Source organism: Pipra filicauda, unplaced genomic scaffold, assembly GCF_003945595.2.
Source record: "Pipra filicauda isolate LSUMZ 115617 unplaced genomic scaffold, ASM394559v2 scaffold215_size1667880_pilon, whole genome shotgun sequence".
NCBI classification, from domain to species: Eukaryota; Metazoa; Chordata; class Aves; order Passeriformes; family Pipridae; genus Pipra; species Pipra filicauda.
The window spans coordinates 183,570-202,997 of record NW_024104327.1 but is presented as its reverse complement, the minus strand read 5'-3'; the positions used below and the strand labels follow the sequence as shown (position 1 = coordinate 202,997).

Here is a 19,428-nt window from a genome sequence, read left to right as displayed (position 1 = left end):
GCGGGTCAGTGCTTCCAAATCACTCTTTTTCTGCTCATCACAGCAGTGATCATTTCAGCAGAGATGCATCACTAATCACATCTGTGACCAAAGAAATCCAGAGGGTGGGGGAGGATGAAAGAGAAACCTTCCTAGAGTTATTCCGGTAAATTATGTAGTCCTGTCTCCGGCACCTCTTTCCTTTCCCGGGAAAGGCACGGCATCGCTGTGTATCCCACATGCTGCAAAGCCTCCCTCTGGCAGCACAGCTCTAATCAGCACTGCTCAGCAGAGCAAGGCAGTCACTTACGTTAACTTTACGAGTTACACAACCGGCACGCTCATGCAGATGTTGTTTGCAGAATACTGGAGACGATGCCAGCCAGACACTTGGCACCAAGACCCAATCTGGGAGATGAGGAGCTTTCTAGGCTCATTCCTAACATTCATTATTTTCATATTTAATAAGAAAATTGATGCGACACATCAGGGAGATTGGTCAGTCAGCTAGCATGGAAACTATTAGCACAGAAAAATGAATAGCCTGGCAGTTAAATGGCTGCAACACCCACACACTCCCTGGAAGCAACTTAGAAATGGGGTTATTCATCTGAATTTATCTCATGGTCCCTGGATCTCACAGCAGAGGTTGGAAGGGCTGAAACATTCTGCACTCTTTGTTGTTGGATCTGGGTTCTCTGTGGTGAATGGTGAGTGTTTTTAAGACAGAGTTCTCCCAGGTCTTAAAATCCATCAGGCAGAAGCTCAGAAGACTTTCAGAAACATTTGTGTGACACAGGGTGCAAACCCTGTGGGCATCAGTTTCCAAATGATGGCTTCAAGAGGTGAGGTGACTGGTTTTAGAAAGTCATTTAAGTATAGTGGGTGCTGAAAATCTTTCCTTACACATACTGTTTTCCCTAATCACTGTCACTCACTTTCTAGCGCCAACACAGGGAAGAAATGTCTTTGAAATTTTAAAATGAGGAGGGTCTCGCTAACAGTGGCTCTTGTTTATTGGATTGCTACTTGCACACAAGACCCAGTTTCAGACAACGCGAAAGAAAATCCCTCAAGTTCATCTTTCATTTTCCTATATGTGTTTTTTTTTACTGCCTACACTTCTTTGGCTATATCTACATCACTAAGTAAAATGGGCCAGCACACGCTGACCCTTAGTGCAAGCAGATGGCGTGGCTTATCTTACTAGGACAAAAGTTCCTACTTGAAAACAGGGTCACCTCATCTGTGTCTTGCTGACTGAAAACCATCCCTGGCTCACGATGGCCACTGAGTCATGCTCAGGTGTTATTTGAGAGAGCTACCAACCACAAGCCCAAACACACCCGAGAGCAGGCTAACAGCAGCTCAGGAAAATCATCTCCTGTCCCAGTTCCAACCACCAGCACAGATGGGCAGATGCCTTTGGTCCTGCAGCTCCGTTCATCGGTTCAACACCATTAAGAGCAGCTGATATTGAAGAAATTTGCACTCATGTTCATGACAATAAAATTTTCCCCCAACTCTTAGGATGTGATGAAGCCCCCTCTCAAAGTTGCTTCCTTCCTCCAGTGACTCAAGGAGGAGCTCAGAAGACTAGTTTCTACTGGTTGCCTAGCTTTTGGGTGGCTAAAGTTAGGTGAAAATCCCAGGCTAAAGGATAAAGGACTTCCTCCACTTTTTAATCTGAATGGTATTAAAACCAACCTCGATTTTGCAGGGAATGAAGAAGTTCTACTTAGAACATATGCGGTTCAGTTCTTTCCTGTGAAGTTGCCATATGGCAGGGGAGTGATGGGAAGAAGAAAAATATTGACAGTGATGATATATCTTATTACAGAGCATACGGACCAAATTTTCCTCTCAGTTACACTAGTGAAAATCTGGAGTGAACAGCCTTGTCTTGATAGGAAAATCAGATCAGTCAGTGGATATACAAAGCCAATTATGAGAATGAAACAAAAGCAAACTTGGGAAACATTATGGTATAGTAAAGAAGACATGTGGTAGGATGCCAGAAGACAGGAAGTCATTGAGCCCAGCACGCTTACTCTTCCTTTGAAAAAATCATCCCATCTACAGCAACCACAAGCGGTCAGGATCTTGTTTTATGCCTGAACTTGGCAAATCGAATGAAAGCTGCCCAAAAACATCTGTTCTGGGTTCCAAACATTTATATAGCCCTTTGTTAGAGTACCAAAGATGGCATCACATCAATAGAAAGGAAGCACTGCAGAAAAAAGCAGTTCAAGGGCGCTGGAGGGGAAAGTCCAAGATTAACACAAGACCTGCAATGTTTTACACACCAATAACTGTCATTTATTCCTTGCTGAACATCCAGCTGATCAAAATTTTAAGCTGTATTTGACAGACAAAACCAGAAACTGTTTCAAGGAGAGAGACCACGTTGCATTCCTATTCCATACTATTTAGAATTTAGTATTCCCTTCCATACTGTTTAGAAATCCATTGTGGACAGCTAAGTAGCAAAAGCTGCAGGAATAGTGCCTTTTCTCTACTACATTACAAAGACACAAAGGCAAATATGTAGCTGAGAAGACTTCTGGAAATATAATGGGAAGTATATTTAGTAAATGACAGTAATTTGAAACTTAGTCTTGCAACCAACAAGCAAAAGAACTAATTTGCTTCCAGGCTATGTAAGGTAATCAGAAATGCATATGATTTTTGCACCTATATGGCAGGATGATGGCATTCATGTAAACTAGAAGAGGTAAACAGTGCCTGAAAGTCAGATAGAAAAAAAATGAAAACAAAAGCCAAAATGGAATTACTACCTGCAATTTAGCACACAAAAGAGTTAAACCGCAACTTAATAAATAAACTATGTATATTTTTTTCTTGGAGGCCTATGAAGACTGAGTTCTTGCAAACGGGTTCAATGACAAACTATAGCCAACTCAGTGTCCACAGTTTCTTTGGAACAGCACGGAACATTTGGCCAGAAAAAAACAGTGCCAACTATCCAGCGCAAAGCCTATACTTCAGTTTGCAAAAGCAAAAAAGCTGTGATTTATAACTCTGAAAGGAAGAAGTTTAAAAAAAAAAAAAAAAAGGCATCTAACAGTACGTTCTGTGTAGGTTTATTATTCTGCCAGCAGTTTGTGGGTTGGATGATGAGGTACGTTCCTGAAGATTAGACATCACCATTTTTTTAAAACAAACAAAACAGCAGGAAAAATCAAAATTCCCCTAAAGCAGAGGCAGTCCTTGCGAAAGTTCAGGGCTGTTGTGGCTCTCTCTTGGCTCCTTTTTAAAAAAAGGAAAATTCATCAACGAATAGCATTAATCAGCTTTGGCTCACAGGCAGCATTTTTGCTTCCAGTTGGGGACAATTAGAGGCACAGTGTCAACTGGTCATTAATTAGGTTGTGTAAAGCTCCGTGGATACACATTGTTTTTTGTGACATCAAAAAATTCTCATGAAAAATGGAAGTGTAACATGTAGACATCTTCTGGTTTCTTCTCCTTTTAAACCCAACAATCTCCTATTTCAGAGGAAACAAGGTAGAATAAATGGAAGTGAGCAGTGTAGTTCCACTGACAAAATCTACAGACAAGTGAAAATCCAGTGGAGTAGATGGTGAGCTATTAATCCATTTGTTCAAACCTGGTAGCATCATTTATAGTATGGCTAAGGGAATGAGATCTTGACCTACATAACTATTAAGTGATGAAATTTAAGATGAAGATTGGTGACAATATTGCCTTCAAGATGTTTGGCCAATATGATTTCTTCAAGACCTCTAAAATATCAAACCCACCTTAACAGCTGTCTTTACTAGGTGATCCACAAATATCTTCATGACAGAGTCTCAAGATATCATTCAAAATTTGGCCAGACATTAAGGTTAAAAATGGAATATTGTTTTTCAGAGAGGAATCTTTTTCACTGTCATGACTTCCCCTAGACACCAAAGGCCTATTCTAAGACTTAAATTAAAAGTCCAAATAAATACATTGTCCTTGTGCAATATAATAGCCCTGCCAAAAAGAAAAAAAAAAAATCCCAAGGGATGCAACATTGTCGTTCTGCAGCCTGAAAAATATCATTTATTGCTGAAAAAAGGCACTCATAAGTTGCACATTGTTAGATGGTTCTTATGGGTTTCTTGGCAGTCAGTCTGGAAAATCTATTTTTTAATATAAATATATATATTATATATACAGATATATAGGTGTATATATATTATTTATATATATATATAATTCTAGTTAGAAAAACCTAAATTTGGAAGGCAGAAAATGGCATTTAGAGCAATTCCCAATTATATAATTGTTATAATTGTTATAATGCTAGCCACAGTCTTACAATCCCTAAAATGTGTGTGGGATTTAAGAACACTACTACACAATTGTCACTCTTCCTCAGAGGTAGCTGAGCATTAACAAATAAATTAATTTTGTTTGTAAATTTCATCTCCTTTGGTAATACCCAGAGCTGAAGGCATTCAGGCAATATAAAGGTTCTTTCTCTAGGTTTAGCTTAATATAAATCAGGATGCATTCTTATTGAAATTTTAGCCCTGCCCATGGTTTTTTCTCTGCTGAGCCTCATATTTTATGAATCATTGCTATTACTCTGGAGTTGGTTTCCATGAGGGCTCTCATCCTTCGTGTTTTTTGCTCCTAATAGAATGGTCACATTTCAATTTTCGCTTCTGGTGGAAGGATTCATCAAAAGCACTATGAAGACAAAAAATACCCCATGATTTTCCAAAGTGTAGATGGTAAGAGTATTCACCATTATGCTGGGAGAGAAGCAGAAGGGATATAAAAAGTGATTCACAAGGACAATACCCAACCTCTTAATCAGGGGAAGGAGGGAAAGATGTCTTCCACAGACACATTTCCCTTTTTATTCCTTCTACATGCCTTCTCTTCCACATTCTTTGGATGGGATACCCAATGAGGTAGATGCAGTAAAGCAATTATTGGGTTCTTCTGGAAGATGGTAATTAAATAAAACAGAGAAGTGTAGTACATCAAGTTGACATATGCTTGCAGAAATACATGTGGCTGATCAGTCTTCATGGCAACTGGATTTTTCTTATTTGTGTGAATTTAACAAACTGCATCTTCTGCTTCCATTTATTTTTTTCTTCTTTTTTTTCTCCCTATTCAATCTCGTATTGTTTTCTAGGACCTTTTAAAGCAATATTATGCCCCAATGACAAATTTTCCTATAGGAGTGTGATCGTCATCGAGAGAACAATGTCATTTGGATGAAATAAGATTCCCAAAGGAACACCTTAAGAGCTGGAAAATCTATGATATTCCCAATGAAAGGTAACCCACCTTGTGATTTTTTCTTTTGAAGTAAAATGTTAGGGATGCTTTATATATTTGAAGTATATCTCTTTATGGGAAAGAGAAGATCACTGCTTTCTTAGGCTATCAGTATACACTTGTGAGGCAGCAATAATTCTTCCAGTGAATTTCATCTTCCCATTGAAATGTCTTCACTTTTTTTGAACAAAGCAAGAATTACAGAATGATACTACGCTGACAAGATCTAAAAATAAAGTCTCTTGGCAATTGTGTTAAAATAAGTACTGCTACTAGCTTGATGTAAATAGGAGGGAAATCATATCCTAAAAATTACTTCTATTGCATAGTCACTCAGGTGGAGAAATGGCACCTGCTCTTCTTTAAGTCATTTATCATTTCTTGGGGGGAGAAAGCCTCTGAAGAACACATCCCCATCTGTAGAGAAGAAGTCAGTACTGGTCTATTTCTGTCTTTGGTATCCCTGCATAACTTTGTGGTTGATGGCGCAATAATAATTATTATGAATAACAATTATGACACTCACGCACAATGATGCATTTAAGTCTGTTGCAATTAGCTGTTTCTCGCTCTGATACTGACCTTCTGGCATTAGATCTCCCTGTACCTCAGTTTATCCATCCGTGAAATGAGGGTAAAGATATTGACCTCTCTTGTAAAACTAGTCTGATATTTACTGCTGAAAAGCACCAGGTACAAATTAGGCAAAATATTTAACACTTAATAGCATATGTAAGAAGGGCACAAACTCCACTCTCATCACTGAGAGACACTCTTGTGACATCCACTCCTGTCTGAATTGACCCAAAGTGGCCAGTTTACCTGAGATTCCATTGGCTGCCAGGGAATTTTAAAATTTTGCTTGGTGTTCAAGGCATCTCTTTTCCTCTGAACTAGAAATTGCCCCTGGGGACAAATGTAAATTCTACTTTGATAAGGGCATAAGACAGAAGGATAATAATCATAGAATCATAGAATGGCTTTGGTAGGATGGCACCTTAAAGCTCATCTTGTTCCAACACCCTGCCATTAGCAGGGATACCTTCCACTATCCCAGGTTGCTCCAAGCCCCATCCAACCTGTCCTTGAACACTTCCAATGATGGGGCATCCACAGGTTCTTTGGGATAATAACAGAAAGAATTATGCTTTTCCAACAAAGGTTTAGAAAAATGAGTATCCTTCTATGGGAATGGTCAATACAAAAGGGTCATTTATTGGGTCTGATTTAGTGGATGGACCACTACCAGGACCAGTGCATGAGGGCCAGGTGGCAATGCCAGGATTCTTCATGCACATTGTCAGAAACAACAAAATCTGCTAGTTCCATGTCATGCAAATGCAAAGAGGTGTCCTTGGTGCAGGAGACTGGCTGATAGGATCACTCCAGCTGTCTGGATGGCCATCCATCCACCTCCTCCTGAGGCCATCTCTTCCTGATAACCAGCAGAACGGCAGCATCCCTTGGGTGTTTGGTGACATCAACTGGAGTTACACAGCCTAGTAGCAGATGCTACCCTTCCTGCCTCTACCCTGTAGCCTTTACCTGTGTTTCACACTGCAGTGGAGGCAAAGTGCTTAGTGAGTAAGTTTATACTCTTTTTTCATTAAGAATTTACATATAGAAGAAATTAAACCTGACTAGGAACCTAATGAGGTATTCTGTAATTTGGTGAAATGGCACGACCTACCAGGGAACTTAGTCCAAGGAATTTTGTGTGCCAGTCTGATTCTAGGCACAAGGAGGACTTCAGGGATACCAACTTCTCCTGGGTGTCCTGCCACCAGTGAAACTGCAGGGCTATAATTAACATCCAGCATACTGGAGAAATGGAAGAACAAAAGCTACATGGGATTCTACAATGCTGAAGATGAGAACCCGTGCTAGCCAACACTGTCACTGGGAAGTAATTGCAAATCCTAGTAGGACTCTCACATCTCCATCTACCTTCTGGCACATCTTGCTTAGACACCGAGTGCAAGTTGACTGAGGACTCCAGCATTGATGGTTTAATACTGAGACTTAAAAAAAGTGGAGAGGTGCCAGCACTTTGGCCCAATACTCTTGGAGTGAGAAGTAGTGCCTCTTCCCTGTAACATTTTAACTAGTGTTAAACATATCAAAATATCAAAAATAATCAATACCATCCACATTTTAAGTAAGCTTTTTCATGATTCACTATGAATCAGAGGATGCAGCTGCCCTGTGCTCTGCTCAGGTATGGTGTGAAAGTGAGGTAGAAAAGCGCCATCAATTCATAATAACACACCTAGTTTATAGATCTCATTTCATTCCCTCCATTTCAAAGCCTTACCAGTACTAATTAATTAAAGTCTTGCAACAGCTCTATGAGTTGGGCAAGGTCTATTATATCATTGTTAGCCGCTGAACGCGGAGACCCTAAAGGCCAGATTGAGACTGTCTGCTTTAGGCACTCAATTTATTTATTGCAACATCTGAAATAAAATAGGTGCTTGGCTCCAGTAGAATGATTCAAATCACTTAGGGCAGGTGCCTACGCAAACCATCCAGGCAATGCAGGGACGGATGCCTCTGAAGTAGCACCCAAGTGATGTTCACACGTTTCTCCACCAGCTGAATAGTGGGCTGCAGGTCCTTCATGGAATGATTTAGTGTGGTTACATGCAGCCACTCAGGCATAAGCACTGGGAAATATTATTCTCACAAGTGTGCCTGGGTAATTGCTTAATTCAAGGCTCAACAGTGCACAAACCTGCTTACGTTGGAATCAAAATATAAATTCCCCTCTGAAGGGCAAGCACCTGGGTTGTGGGATAAGTGGGAGGAGGAAGCACAAGGTGTTAATGGTTTGAGCACTTATCCTGAAAATAGAAAAGTAAAGATCTAGGCTGTCTAGCCCAAGGAGGTCTGGCCCCAGCACTTCCCATTGCCTGGACTATTCCAGGTGGCAGGTAAGGCTGGATTGGAGGCACTGAGGTCAACTACTCAATAATCGGCAGTGCAAGATGCAGAAGCTAGAGATATTAGCCCAGTAGATGGGGAGGTCTTTTGTTTGTAAGGTGCTATTTTAGAGCTCTGTCAGATATATGGCATGAATCAAGTTAGGCCAGGGAACAGGCGTTCCCTTGTGCCCCAGGCTTAGCTGCCACTTAGGAATGCCTAGGTGTTTCCACACTGCCAAACTGACCTGTCCCTCTCCTGTATCCTGGTATCCAGGTCTTCCACACTCTCCAGTCATTAACTGGCCATCAGGAAGCCATTTGTTCCATCTGAGAGGAAAGCTGGGCATGGCTAAGATGACCTGTGTGCTCCAGGCTGTGCTCCAGGCACAACATGGACATGCACAACTTTGGCTCTTTACCTGGTGCAATGTTGCAATGTTAGCCTGAAGTCCCAAACCCCAATATCCCTCCTGTCGCTCCCCAGAGCAACAGATGGCTGCAGAAAAGCCCCTATTTTGGCATCTGTATTAGTTAAAAAAAAAAAAAAACAAACAAACTCAGAATTAGGATTTTACACCGGGTCTACAGGGAGATGTTGGCCAGTGGAGATCAGGATCAAGTGCTGTGCAGTGTGGATTGCTCTGCCCACTCCATATGCTCTCAGCTTTTGGTTGTGTGAACACAAACCAGTCTGCAGCAAGCAGTTCAGAGGCACAGGCTCTCCTTCTGCTTTGGCCCACAAAAAGAGCATGAACATGCCCCAGATTTCTCCTGCTGAGGTGTTCTGTGCTAGCTTACCGTCACCTGAAACTGGTGGGTTTGGTCAAACTGTGACTTAATGAAGCTCTTTTCAACACCTTGGGAGATATTAGCAGCTTCTCACCTACTTGTGAGTCATGATGGACTGCCACAGGCTGTCAATCACTGCACACAAATGAAACCATATGCTTATGTGTTTAAGTTACTCTTAGGTCTAAGGCACACTGTCCAGATTTATATATAATACTCAGTTTCTCCTGGATGTAGGTTCCGCTTCAGTTGAAACAGGCTGAGACATTCCCTGGGACTTAGACACATCCCATTCATTCTCACAGGGACTTAAGTTGACCTGTGGATGGTCTAAATCACATCCACTGACTTCTTCAAGCTATGCAGCATCTCAGAAACAGAGCTGAGAAAAAGACTCAGGAGTTCTGAACTTGGGCTTGAGCCTGATTTATTACCATTTTTACCTGCTAGGGGTTCCTTTGATCTCAGCAAGACTCTCTCTCGACTAGCAGAAGAGGAGAATTTGAGTTAATGCATGCTGTACCCACTCTTTAACATAAGAGTGGCTCCTATTAGTGCTTTGGCAGTTTGTCTTTTTGTGCAAGAACTTGCACAGCTGACTTGGCTAAACTTTTAATGGGTACGCTTCTCATGTGGGAGGAAATGTTAAGCACTGCTTATTGTTACTTAGAATTACACACCCAAATGCCATAACTCCATCCAGAGTTCCCAGGCATCTAGCTACATTACTATATCACAAATAACATCTTCCTCACCGCCTAAAGTAATGTCATGATGCAGTGTAGGAGCCAAGGAATGCTGGGTTTGCAAAATGCAGGCATTGCTTCAGATTGCAGCGAATTCATTTAAGAGGAGATCAGGCAACAACCATTAATTTCAGTGCAATATATTTCACTGCTCTTCTTATTTACTGAGATGTTGTCTCACTAGATCAAATCAATGAAATTACAACAGTGTACTGACAACAGCCGATATCTGCCCAGCATCTCGGAGAGGCAGCCCTTCATCAACTGCCTCCAGCTTTTGCCTGACACATCCCTGCTGTTCAGCATGCTCTGCTGGAAATAGGAAAGTTAAGGTTTTTCCAGTGTGCTTGGCTGAGTCAGAAGCTCCTCTGGGCAGCCATGCACAGGCACACATATTGACAGTAAACTCGGCCCCACCGTGCCACAGGAGGTGTGCTATTTGCCTTGGGTGCACTTCTGGAGGCCACGTGTGGGGCGTGCACAGCACCACCCTCAGCTGAGGTGGGAAACTTGTTCAAAGTGGTTTTGAGGTTTTGTTCAGAAGCAAAACAGGAAATCTTCATGAATCTGGAGTTTAACTATTTTTTAACTTGTTGGTCTTCCAGACTTTTTTTTTTTTTTTAATAAAATTAAATAAATATCTGAATGATAAACTTTCTGCAACTAACCTCATCCCAGTTCTGGGATAAGCCCAAGTTTCTACTGGTGCAGAATAAACTTCAGGCAGCAAAGAGACCCTGGAGGAATCCAGGGATTTTTTGGTTTCCTTTTCCAAGCAAACCAAGCAACTCAAAAGGCTGTGTAAACTTACTTAAGTGCTTTTTATGCCAACTAATCATAGCTGGCACAAAAAACAATACTGACTATTGCTCCCTTCCCTGCCTACACTGGAGGCAGGGAAGGCCAAAGACAGAGCTGAAATGGCAACTCTGTGCTGTTCTGTTGCCTCAGGAGCCTGGGAATGGGACAGTTATCACTACTGGCCTCAATGAGGGACCTAATGACAAAAAAAACCCCTCCATCAGCAGAACCACAAGCTACTGAGCTTTGTGGTACGTTGCTGATTCACATTCCGTGACACTGCTGAGCAAACTCTACCTAGATATCTGCACAACTCTGTTTTCAGTTCTATATAAGGCTCTGCTTGGGTCAGATTCTCTGAGGAGATATGCTGTTGTCATTCACAAGCAACTGTGCTAAGATAAGTGAGTTACTGATAGGCGTAACACAAATTGGCTGAGCTGTATTTTGCAACCCGGATCAACCAGACAAGCTCCTCACAGTTTGCTCCCAGTTTGTTTAAGCTGCCTGTGTGTGCTGCATAAGGCACCAGCAACGCTTTTGCTGCTGCTCCAGCATCACTCTGACGTCAGCACTTTGATTTGATTTTCTGTCACTGTTCTTGCAGATTAAATTTCAACTAGTGACCCACAGCTTGATAGCTCATTAGCAAATCCCTTTGAGCCATCTAGTCTTGCCCTTGCTTGACAGTTAACTCTGCATTGCACATACACTCGAAGCCTCCTGAAACCAGCTCTGTGCCATGTGAAAGCTTGATCAGGCTCAGTGCAGCTGCAAAAGCCTAGGGGAACCATGCCCAGGTGCATGTTTTCAAGGACAAATCACTAACGATTCCTATTATGAGTCCTAGGGTCTTTTCAAGTCATTGAGATTGTGTAAAAACTCTTCCATGGACAGTCAAAGCTTTCCTTTCCCACTCCTCCCCTCAGCCCTTGTTCTATAGGGGAATTATTCAGACTTCCTTCTTGGTAAGACCTTAAAACAGGACGTTCTTACTCCTTTTGTTGTTCAACATCATTATTGCAATCATTCAGACTGAGCTCTTTAAGTTTTCTCTTGCTGTGACACATGAATATAAAAGTCCTGGAAGGCTGTGGAAACAGAGGAGCAGCCTCAGATCATGCTCTGGAGGTCACAGACCCCATCTCCCACTTTTACAGTTGAGTAGGACAGGACACAGGTTGCTCGGAGTGCATTATGGTCCCTCTCACTGACAGATATCTTGAGCTCATCTCTTCCAGCTTTGAGTCTCATGGATCAGCAGGTTTACAGCGAGGATGCAGCCTCTGCTTTGTTTTACTTCCTCCATGCATCTGAACAGTCCTCTTGCCTTGCACACAAATTATCAGTGCCTTTGAGCAAGAAATTGTACTGTGTATAGCCCAGAGCTATAGCACACACTTTTCCCTCTAACTGTTCTTAAACTGCCACTTACACAAGTATCCAAGCTGCACACCATCGAAATCTTAATGGAATGACTTTCTCTAAGATGAGAAAATCTTAAAAGTGCTGAATCAAGGTTGTTTTCAGCACTGGGAGGTTGAACACAGCCACAAGGACTCTGCTGTGCCCTCACTGAAGCCATGGACAGAACTTCCCAGCCCCACACTCTTTTTGCCTCAATAGATACTTCACTCCAGAAGCCAACCTCACCAATTTCAATGGGGAGATGCTTGATTTGTGCCAGGCTGAGATGAGAATACAGCCATGATTCTTTATTGCCTTTTAAAGCCAAGAGCCCAGCAGAGGCCAATTGTGTCTGATGTGAAGCTGCTGCACACCCAACGTGGAATCTGCACAACTTCATGAACCAGCAGTGGTCTGAATAAAAACTTCAAACAAGCCATTCTGGCATTGGCCAGAGAGAGAGAAGATAAATAGCTGGGAGACGCCAAGCTGCAAAGTAAGAACTGCCTGACTGTTGGACAGAGAGCAAAGTAAGAGGCAGAAATTAGGCAGAGTGTAGGGAGGCTTGTAACACTCCCTAAAAAGCAAAAGGGTCACAGCATTTAATTTGATTAATTCTTCGCCAGTTCAAAAGACTTTGTACTGAGCCTCAGGCAGCGCAATAAACATACAATCATTAAGAGAGGAAATAAAAGTTTGGTCGGGTGATAAATAGTCCGGCTTCCTCTCCCACTCCAGCTTCCCTCATTTCTTCTCTCCTTGGTCAGTGCAAACACTGGAAGCAGCACAGTAAATCAAGAGGTAGCATTAAAAAAACAACAACAACAAAACTCACTGTATTTCAATTGCCTGAGTCAAAACACTTCCAAGGAAAGCACTGACTCACTTTCCCCATCATTTTGGTTATCCCTATTTCTTTAGCATATGACTTGGAAAACCAGAAGGACGTTTATCCTAAAGGGGCCAGATAATGTTTTTGGAACTCATTTCAGTAGATTTGGTTTGCAGTCCTAAACATTCAGGGGCCCAAACAGCTGTTTTGATTAATGCAACTGTATTTACAAATAATGGTGTTATGTAAAGCTCCGACTGTAACTTTTATGGGCCAGATGGCACAAACACTTCACCCTGTAACTGCACAGTGCTTGTCCCTCACCACAGGACACAGGTGGAAGGAACAACTCTCTGCTAACACTGGGGCTGGAAAAGGTTTTTCAGCTGCTGGAAGCTATGCAGGAGCCTGGAGTGGCCCAGAAACCACAGCAGAGGCAGAGTTGGGGAAAGAGGGGGTGACTAATACTCTATACATCCTCAGTCAGTGAAGTTTGTATCTGGCTCTTCTCCCATCTGCTTCAAGCACTACCACGGCTCCTACCCTGCATTCACTGGGCACCAGTGAGTGTCAGAGCTCACTACAGCTCTCCGTGGCAGGAAACTGCTTTTATCTCCTTTACCCAGTCACACACTGAGGTTTACTGCAATTTAGACATTTTTCTGCAGTAACATGAGAAAACTGTGATATGGGATATGGGTCTCCAGATCCTAGACCCTGCATCAGTCTCTGTCTCTGAATCTGTGCACATGATGCCACATGAAACACAGGTCCTGTTGAGTGAAATGCCATTACTGAAGAAAGCCAGTGATTTATATGTGGGTTTCACTTGATATCTATTCAGCTTCATTCATCACCTGATGTTCACTTCTCCTCCCTTGTTTGAGTATCTAGAGCTGCATCCATGCAAGACCCAGCCAGTACGGACATTCATTTTATGTCTCTAAGCTAGTCAGATGAGAAAATGTTCATCACACATAATGTTCAGAGAATCACAGAATTATTAAGGCTGGTGAAGACCTTTAAGATCAAGTCCAATCATTCCCCCAGCACTGACAAGGCCTACAACTAAGTCATGTCTCCAAGCACCACATCTATAAATTTTTTGAACACTTCCAGGGACAGAGTCCACCACTTCCCCAAGCAGCCTGTATTAATGCTTGACAACATTTTCAATGAAGAAATTTTCCTTAATATCCAATCTATACCTGCCCTGGATCAAACTTGAAGCCATTTCCTCTTCTCTTATCTCTTGTTCCCTGGGAGCAGAGCTCAACCTCACCTGGCTCCACCCTCCTGTCAGGGAACTGTAGAGAGCCAGAAGGTCCCCCCTGAGCCTCCTTTTCTCCAGGATGAGGCCCCCCAGCTTCTTCAGCTGCTTCTGCTGCTCCAGACCCTCCCCCACTTCCATTCCCTTCCCTTGACACACTCCAGCATCTCAGTGTCCTTCTTGTCATGAGGGACTCACAACAGTGGGTTCAGCAGTGTGGGACTACTGTTTCCCCTGCTATTGAAATAACGTGTTTACTGCAGAGTAATGAACTAACTTTGTGATTCCAGACCTATGTAAAAAAAATAAATTATTTGTGAAAAGTTATTAATTATATGAATTAATAATTATATTAGTTATACAAAATACCAGCAAAGTTTAATCAATAAGGCAATTGGGCAACCCTATTTGCCTACATCTTTCATATGCATCCAGAAGAACAAATATGCTCACCCACTATTGAAATACTGATCCTTTCTCAATGTAAAACTCTGACTGACCAAGGTCTCATGATAATAGTCCAGAACTGCATGTGCTGTGTCTTAAAAGAAACACCAAAAAAACCTCACAGTCAATCCAGAAAAAAAACCATGGTGGCTTTGCCAATTTTTCACCATATTTGTTTTTTCTTATAGAGAGTCCTCTTTTAAGTCACACTAAGGCTTCAACTTCTGAGAGAGGATGAACCAGAGATTTATTCAGTGTTATGTAGCAACGGCCCATTCCAGCAGGAAACTGAGCCATGGAGGGGAGCTTTGTCAGGGAAGAAATCTCTCCTGTATAAATGACACTCCTCAGCAGAGCTGGGCTATTTATACATGTGTTTGTACTGACATCAGATGAATGCTCTTCATTCATTTGATTGTCACTTCTCCTTCCCTTCAGTGCTCCTCCAACTCTCCCTTTTGGATGGTTTCATCACCCTATGCAGAGCTTTTTAAGGACAATTTTAAGATAAAGATGTTGTAAAATGCCTTTCAAAGAATAAAACATACATTTATTTGTCCATTTAATATGTATGGCTCTCTTCACCCTCAAAAGTCACAGGGCACATGCTACTCATTGAGTGATGCCCACCCTCCATCTACAGCTGATACTGATCCCTCCAAGGGTAAAACCAGCACCATACAAACCAGCTGAGGAGGAAAGGTTAAATCAGAAAAAATCAGCTTGTAGCACTGATGGACATGGAGGGGGAAAGGCGTGCGGGGGGGGGTGGGGGGGGTGGGGGGGTGGGTGGTGGGGGGGAGTGGGGGGCTTGTAGGTAAGTTAAGCATTAATTTGTAAAGCATGTTCGTCATGCAAACTATCCAGCATTCAGAGACTGATGGTTACTGCCTTCCTAATAGCTGCATATGATTAACTTAATTTTCCTGTGAATTTACTGTGGATGGTGTCTGTGCTGTATCTGATGAAACCAATGGACGACTTAGCTGATCTTTGAGCCATGATACCCAGCATGCAAGCAAGGCAGTCTTTGCTTATATAATCATCATTTAAAAAAACCCAAGAGGCATAAATACTGTGAGAACAAAGTAGCACAGACCTCGATTAGTCTCACTGGAAAGAAAAGCAGAAATGCAGTCCTGCATATAGTGACTCTCGACCTCTGCTTCACCTCCAGCTACATCCTGGTCCGCAGTGATTGTAACTAGGACATAATCTGACAGGTTGCACATGCAAATTGCCATCTTATCTATGCACCTTAAAATGTTAAATGTGCTCTTCCTCATTATTTCACCCAAGGAAATAGGGAAGAGGTAACTAATCCTGCTTTTTTTTTTTTTTTCCAAGGCATGAACTGTGGCATTGAGATTGCTCATCAGCAATGAAAGTCTCTTCTCTAGCACCACGTGTGAAGGTGAAACAAGCAGACAAACGACAAGGAGATGTGGAGTTTGCCATAAGGACCTCTTTAATAAAAACAAAGCTCTAATCTCAGTCTCCCCAGCCCAGCTGTGGCACCAATCTGTGACCTCTCCCTGGGTCCCTCACCTGGAGCTTTAGTAACTCATAGAATGCAGATGAAAGGCTCAGCCATCCATCTGTGCATAGTGCCTCGGGTCACAGAGTGCTAGAGGGACTCTAAAAACATTTTGTAAATGCATGAGATGTACCTCTGGCTGTGGGGAGTGGAAGGAGGGAGTCAACTGAGCCAGTGCTTGGTGCACGCAACTTGAAAGTTCAGTTTAGGAGGTGCCCAAGTGACAGACATCACGACTGTGGCAAGGCAGAATCTGAAACACCTTCTGCTGTATCCTTGCCTGTAGGCCAGGCTAATGCCACTGGAATAGTCTTCAGCTAAACAGAAAAGCTGTTTAATCAGTTTTGATTAATGTGTCTTTCTAAACGCAGGAGAGGTGGATGAGCAAGAACAAGAAATTTGGCAAAACCAGCAATTTCAGAAAAAGACAGTAGCATATAACAGGTCTTGGGGAGTGGGTGGAAAGGAAGGTGAGAAGAGTTATTAACTAGTACTTATAGAAAGGACTCCAGTTTCTCCAGAACAATAGTGGAGAAACAGGCAGTGCACTGCCTATGCATTGACATGGTGTGTTTAACCCCAAGAGGTTCCAAGAGATGTAAACTGAGTCAAAGTTCACAAGGTCTCCCCTAATGAATGCCCAGTGATAGTCCAAGCAGGTGCAGGACAGGGAGTGGACTTTTGGTCTGACCAACCAAGATGACTGGTGGCACTCTTCAATGTGACACTTCACTCTTGGCACAGATTTCTACATCGAATCACAGAATCATGGAATTGTTTGGTTGGAAGGGACCTTTAAGGGTCATCTAATTCCAACCCTCCTGCATTGAGCAGGGACACCTTCCACCAGACCAGGTTACTCAAACCCCAATCCAGCCTGGCCTTGAAAACTTCCAGGGATGGGCCATTCATAATTTCTCTCCGGGCAACCTGTGCCAGGCACATTTCTTGCGCCAGGACGGCAATCTACTTCTCCAAAAAGTAAGAGGGACAACTTTCCCCTCACATCCCATATCTTTCTAGACAGAAAATTGTACATAGGCTTTAAGGCTGTACTACAGCACTGTTTTCTGCCATATACAAGACCACTACATATCACCAGGGAACACCAAATTTCTCAGAGATGGCTAAGTGCTGTTACAACACAGATAAAAATACAAAAATAACAGCAATACAGTGTTTGTACCTGCATCTGCACACTACACTGAAACAAACCACAATGCCCAAACACCAAAGAACACTAAATGGTTCTCTCATCCCTCTTATCACACATATATCTACTGACTGTGGATACGTTTTGCTCCATATATCATCTCCAGCAACAAGCAATGAAGTTGCAAATGGCATTACTGAGCATACCAAGATGCCCGTGCAGTAAAGATAACACTGAAATTGTGATATAAATCTATTTTCAGCTTTCATCTGAATATTCAGGATGTCTCCTCTTATCTTTGTTATATATTATTTTTACGCAGTGAAAGATGACAAACACAGAAAGGAAAGAGCAATCAGGAAGTCGCCTCCTGGGACAGACATATATGTTCTCACAGGGCTATTTTTTTTCTTTTACCTTTTATTTTTCTGATTAGTCAATCACTTTTTAACCACCTCAGGGAAATGCAAGGTGAATTAGGAGAAAGAAGGTCAAGGTTATCACGGAAAAGTGTAATCCCCTCTCTGTGGGAACTGGTTAATAGTTATGGCTAGACTCAAGTGTGGACCTCTGTTGGGAATCCCAGTGAAGGTCAAAGGCAGAGAGGAAATAAAGCTGCACTGAGATCTTAGGCACTTAGAAGCAGACAGATGTTCATAGGCTTTAATGAGCAGCCTTGGCTCCAGGCCTTTCTTGGCAGAGCTGTTTAGTTTTAGTACTTTTCCTTGTAGTACAAGGTAAGGCTCTGGTTATCTGGCTCTGCTTAGCTAACTGCTGATGATTTTTCCATCTAAGTAACGGCATGACAATGAAGAAACAAATTAATAATCTGAGACTTGATGGATTGGGTCATGGGGAATAATGTGCAGCTGTAATCATGAAAAGGAAAAAATAAAGAAAAACAATAATTTTAGTTTAAATGAGGACCAGTTTTAAAAGTTTAAACAGCAAATCTAATGGAGCTCCTACTGCAAGATTTACCCATCCTTTTTACACTTCTATCATCATGGGGAACAAACTGAAGGAAAATAACATGAAATGGACTTTTTCTTTACTAATTCTATTTTCAAGTCAGCCTGCTGGGGGTCATGCCTCTACTTTGGTAACTCATTTAAGTTCAACAGTGTTGAGAATTTTGACAGAGAGTTTTCTATGCCTAAGTAAAATACATTAAATTGGAAAGTACAGGTTTAGCAAGCATCTTCTGCTCAAAAAGCAAAAAGGCTATAGATCAACTGTTATCAGACTGTGAAAACTGTGAACTTCCATTACAAAAAATTAAGAAATAGACATGTTAAACATCTTGAAGACTTTTAATCCTCTCTGCTAGGACACAATGCAATTGTGCATTGTCCTTAATGAAACAGCCACTGCAGCACTTGGTGGAGAATATTTTTGTTCTTTGTCAGGCACGTAGAAACTCTGATGCTCAGAGACTGATTTCAGTCTCTTTTCCAATATTTTTGGATGTGTCATTTTTGGGTGTCTCAACTGATCTAATATAATAGGATATTATGAATGAAAATGTTTTCATGGTGTGACCTCTCATTTCAGACTGCTTTTCACTGTTACAGTCCAGACCCTAGTCTCAGTGAAAGAAATGGCTTAAGCACGAGCAGTCGCTGGAACTTGATCAGTTACAAGTCAATAAAAAACTTTAGAGCCTTACATTGGCAGGTTATACAAATTCTCTGCTCCCTGTGTTCTCAGTTGATTCTCTTTTCATTTTGAAGGCTATGAACTACTTTTCTTTGAAGCTCTTTTTTAGCACTTCAGAATCTCATCCACCACTGATTGGTTCAGTAAAGCTCGCCCTTTTCCAGAACCAAGTGTGAAATCTGCTTTGTGATAAATATCTGATGGTGCAGGAGCACTGGGCTGGCTCCCAAGCTAAATTCATTTATATTGTAGCAAAACACCTGCCTCTGTGTCATCACAAAAGCAGCTCCCCATTGTAAAGTACAATTCAGTCTCTCAGACAAGATTCAGATTCCCTTTTTTCCCCCTCTGCAGGAGAGGAACAGATGTCCTTGCAGCCGAAAGGAGCTTCCTCCCTCTTCATCTACCCAGCTTATATTTCCAAGTCACGAGACCTAAAACTCTTCAGAGTCAATTGGTGAGGGTTTATTGTTTCCATGACACCAGTCCCTTCCCACAGCCACTCAATGCTCACATAATTACTTTACATGACACCTGCTGACTGGATGTGACAGATTTACACTAGGATTGTACC

At 42.0% G+C, this 19,428-nt stretch overlaps 1 protein-coding gene across 1 annotated transcript in view; it reads right to left on the bottom strand.

Moving 5' to 3' along the window:
- The window catches only part of SETBP1 (SET binding protein 1), a 248,300-nt gene that overhangs the window by 57,466 nt on the left and 171,406 nt on the right, over positions 1-19,428 (bottom strand). The gene's annotated exons all lie outside the window — the stretch shown is intronic.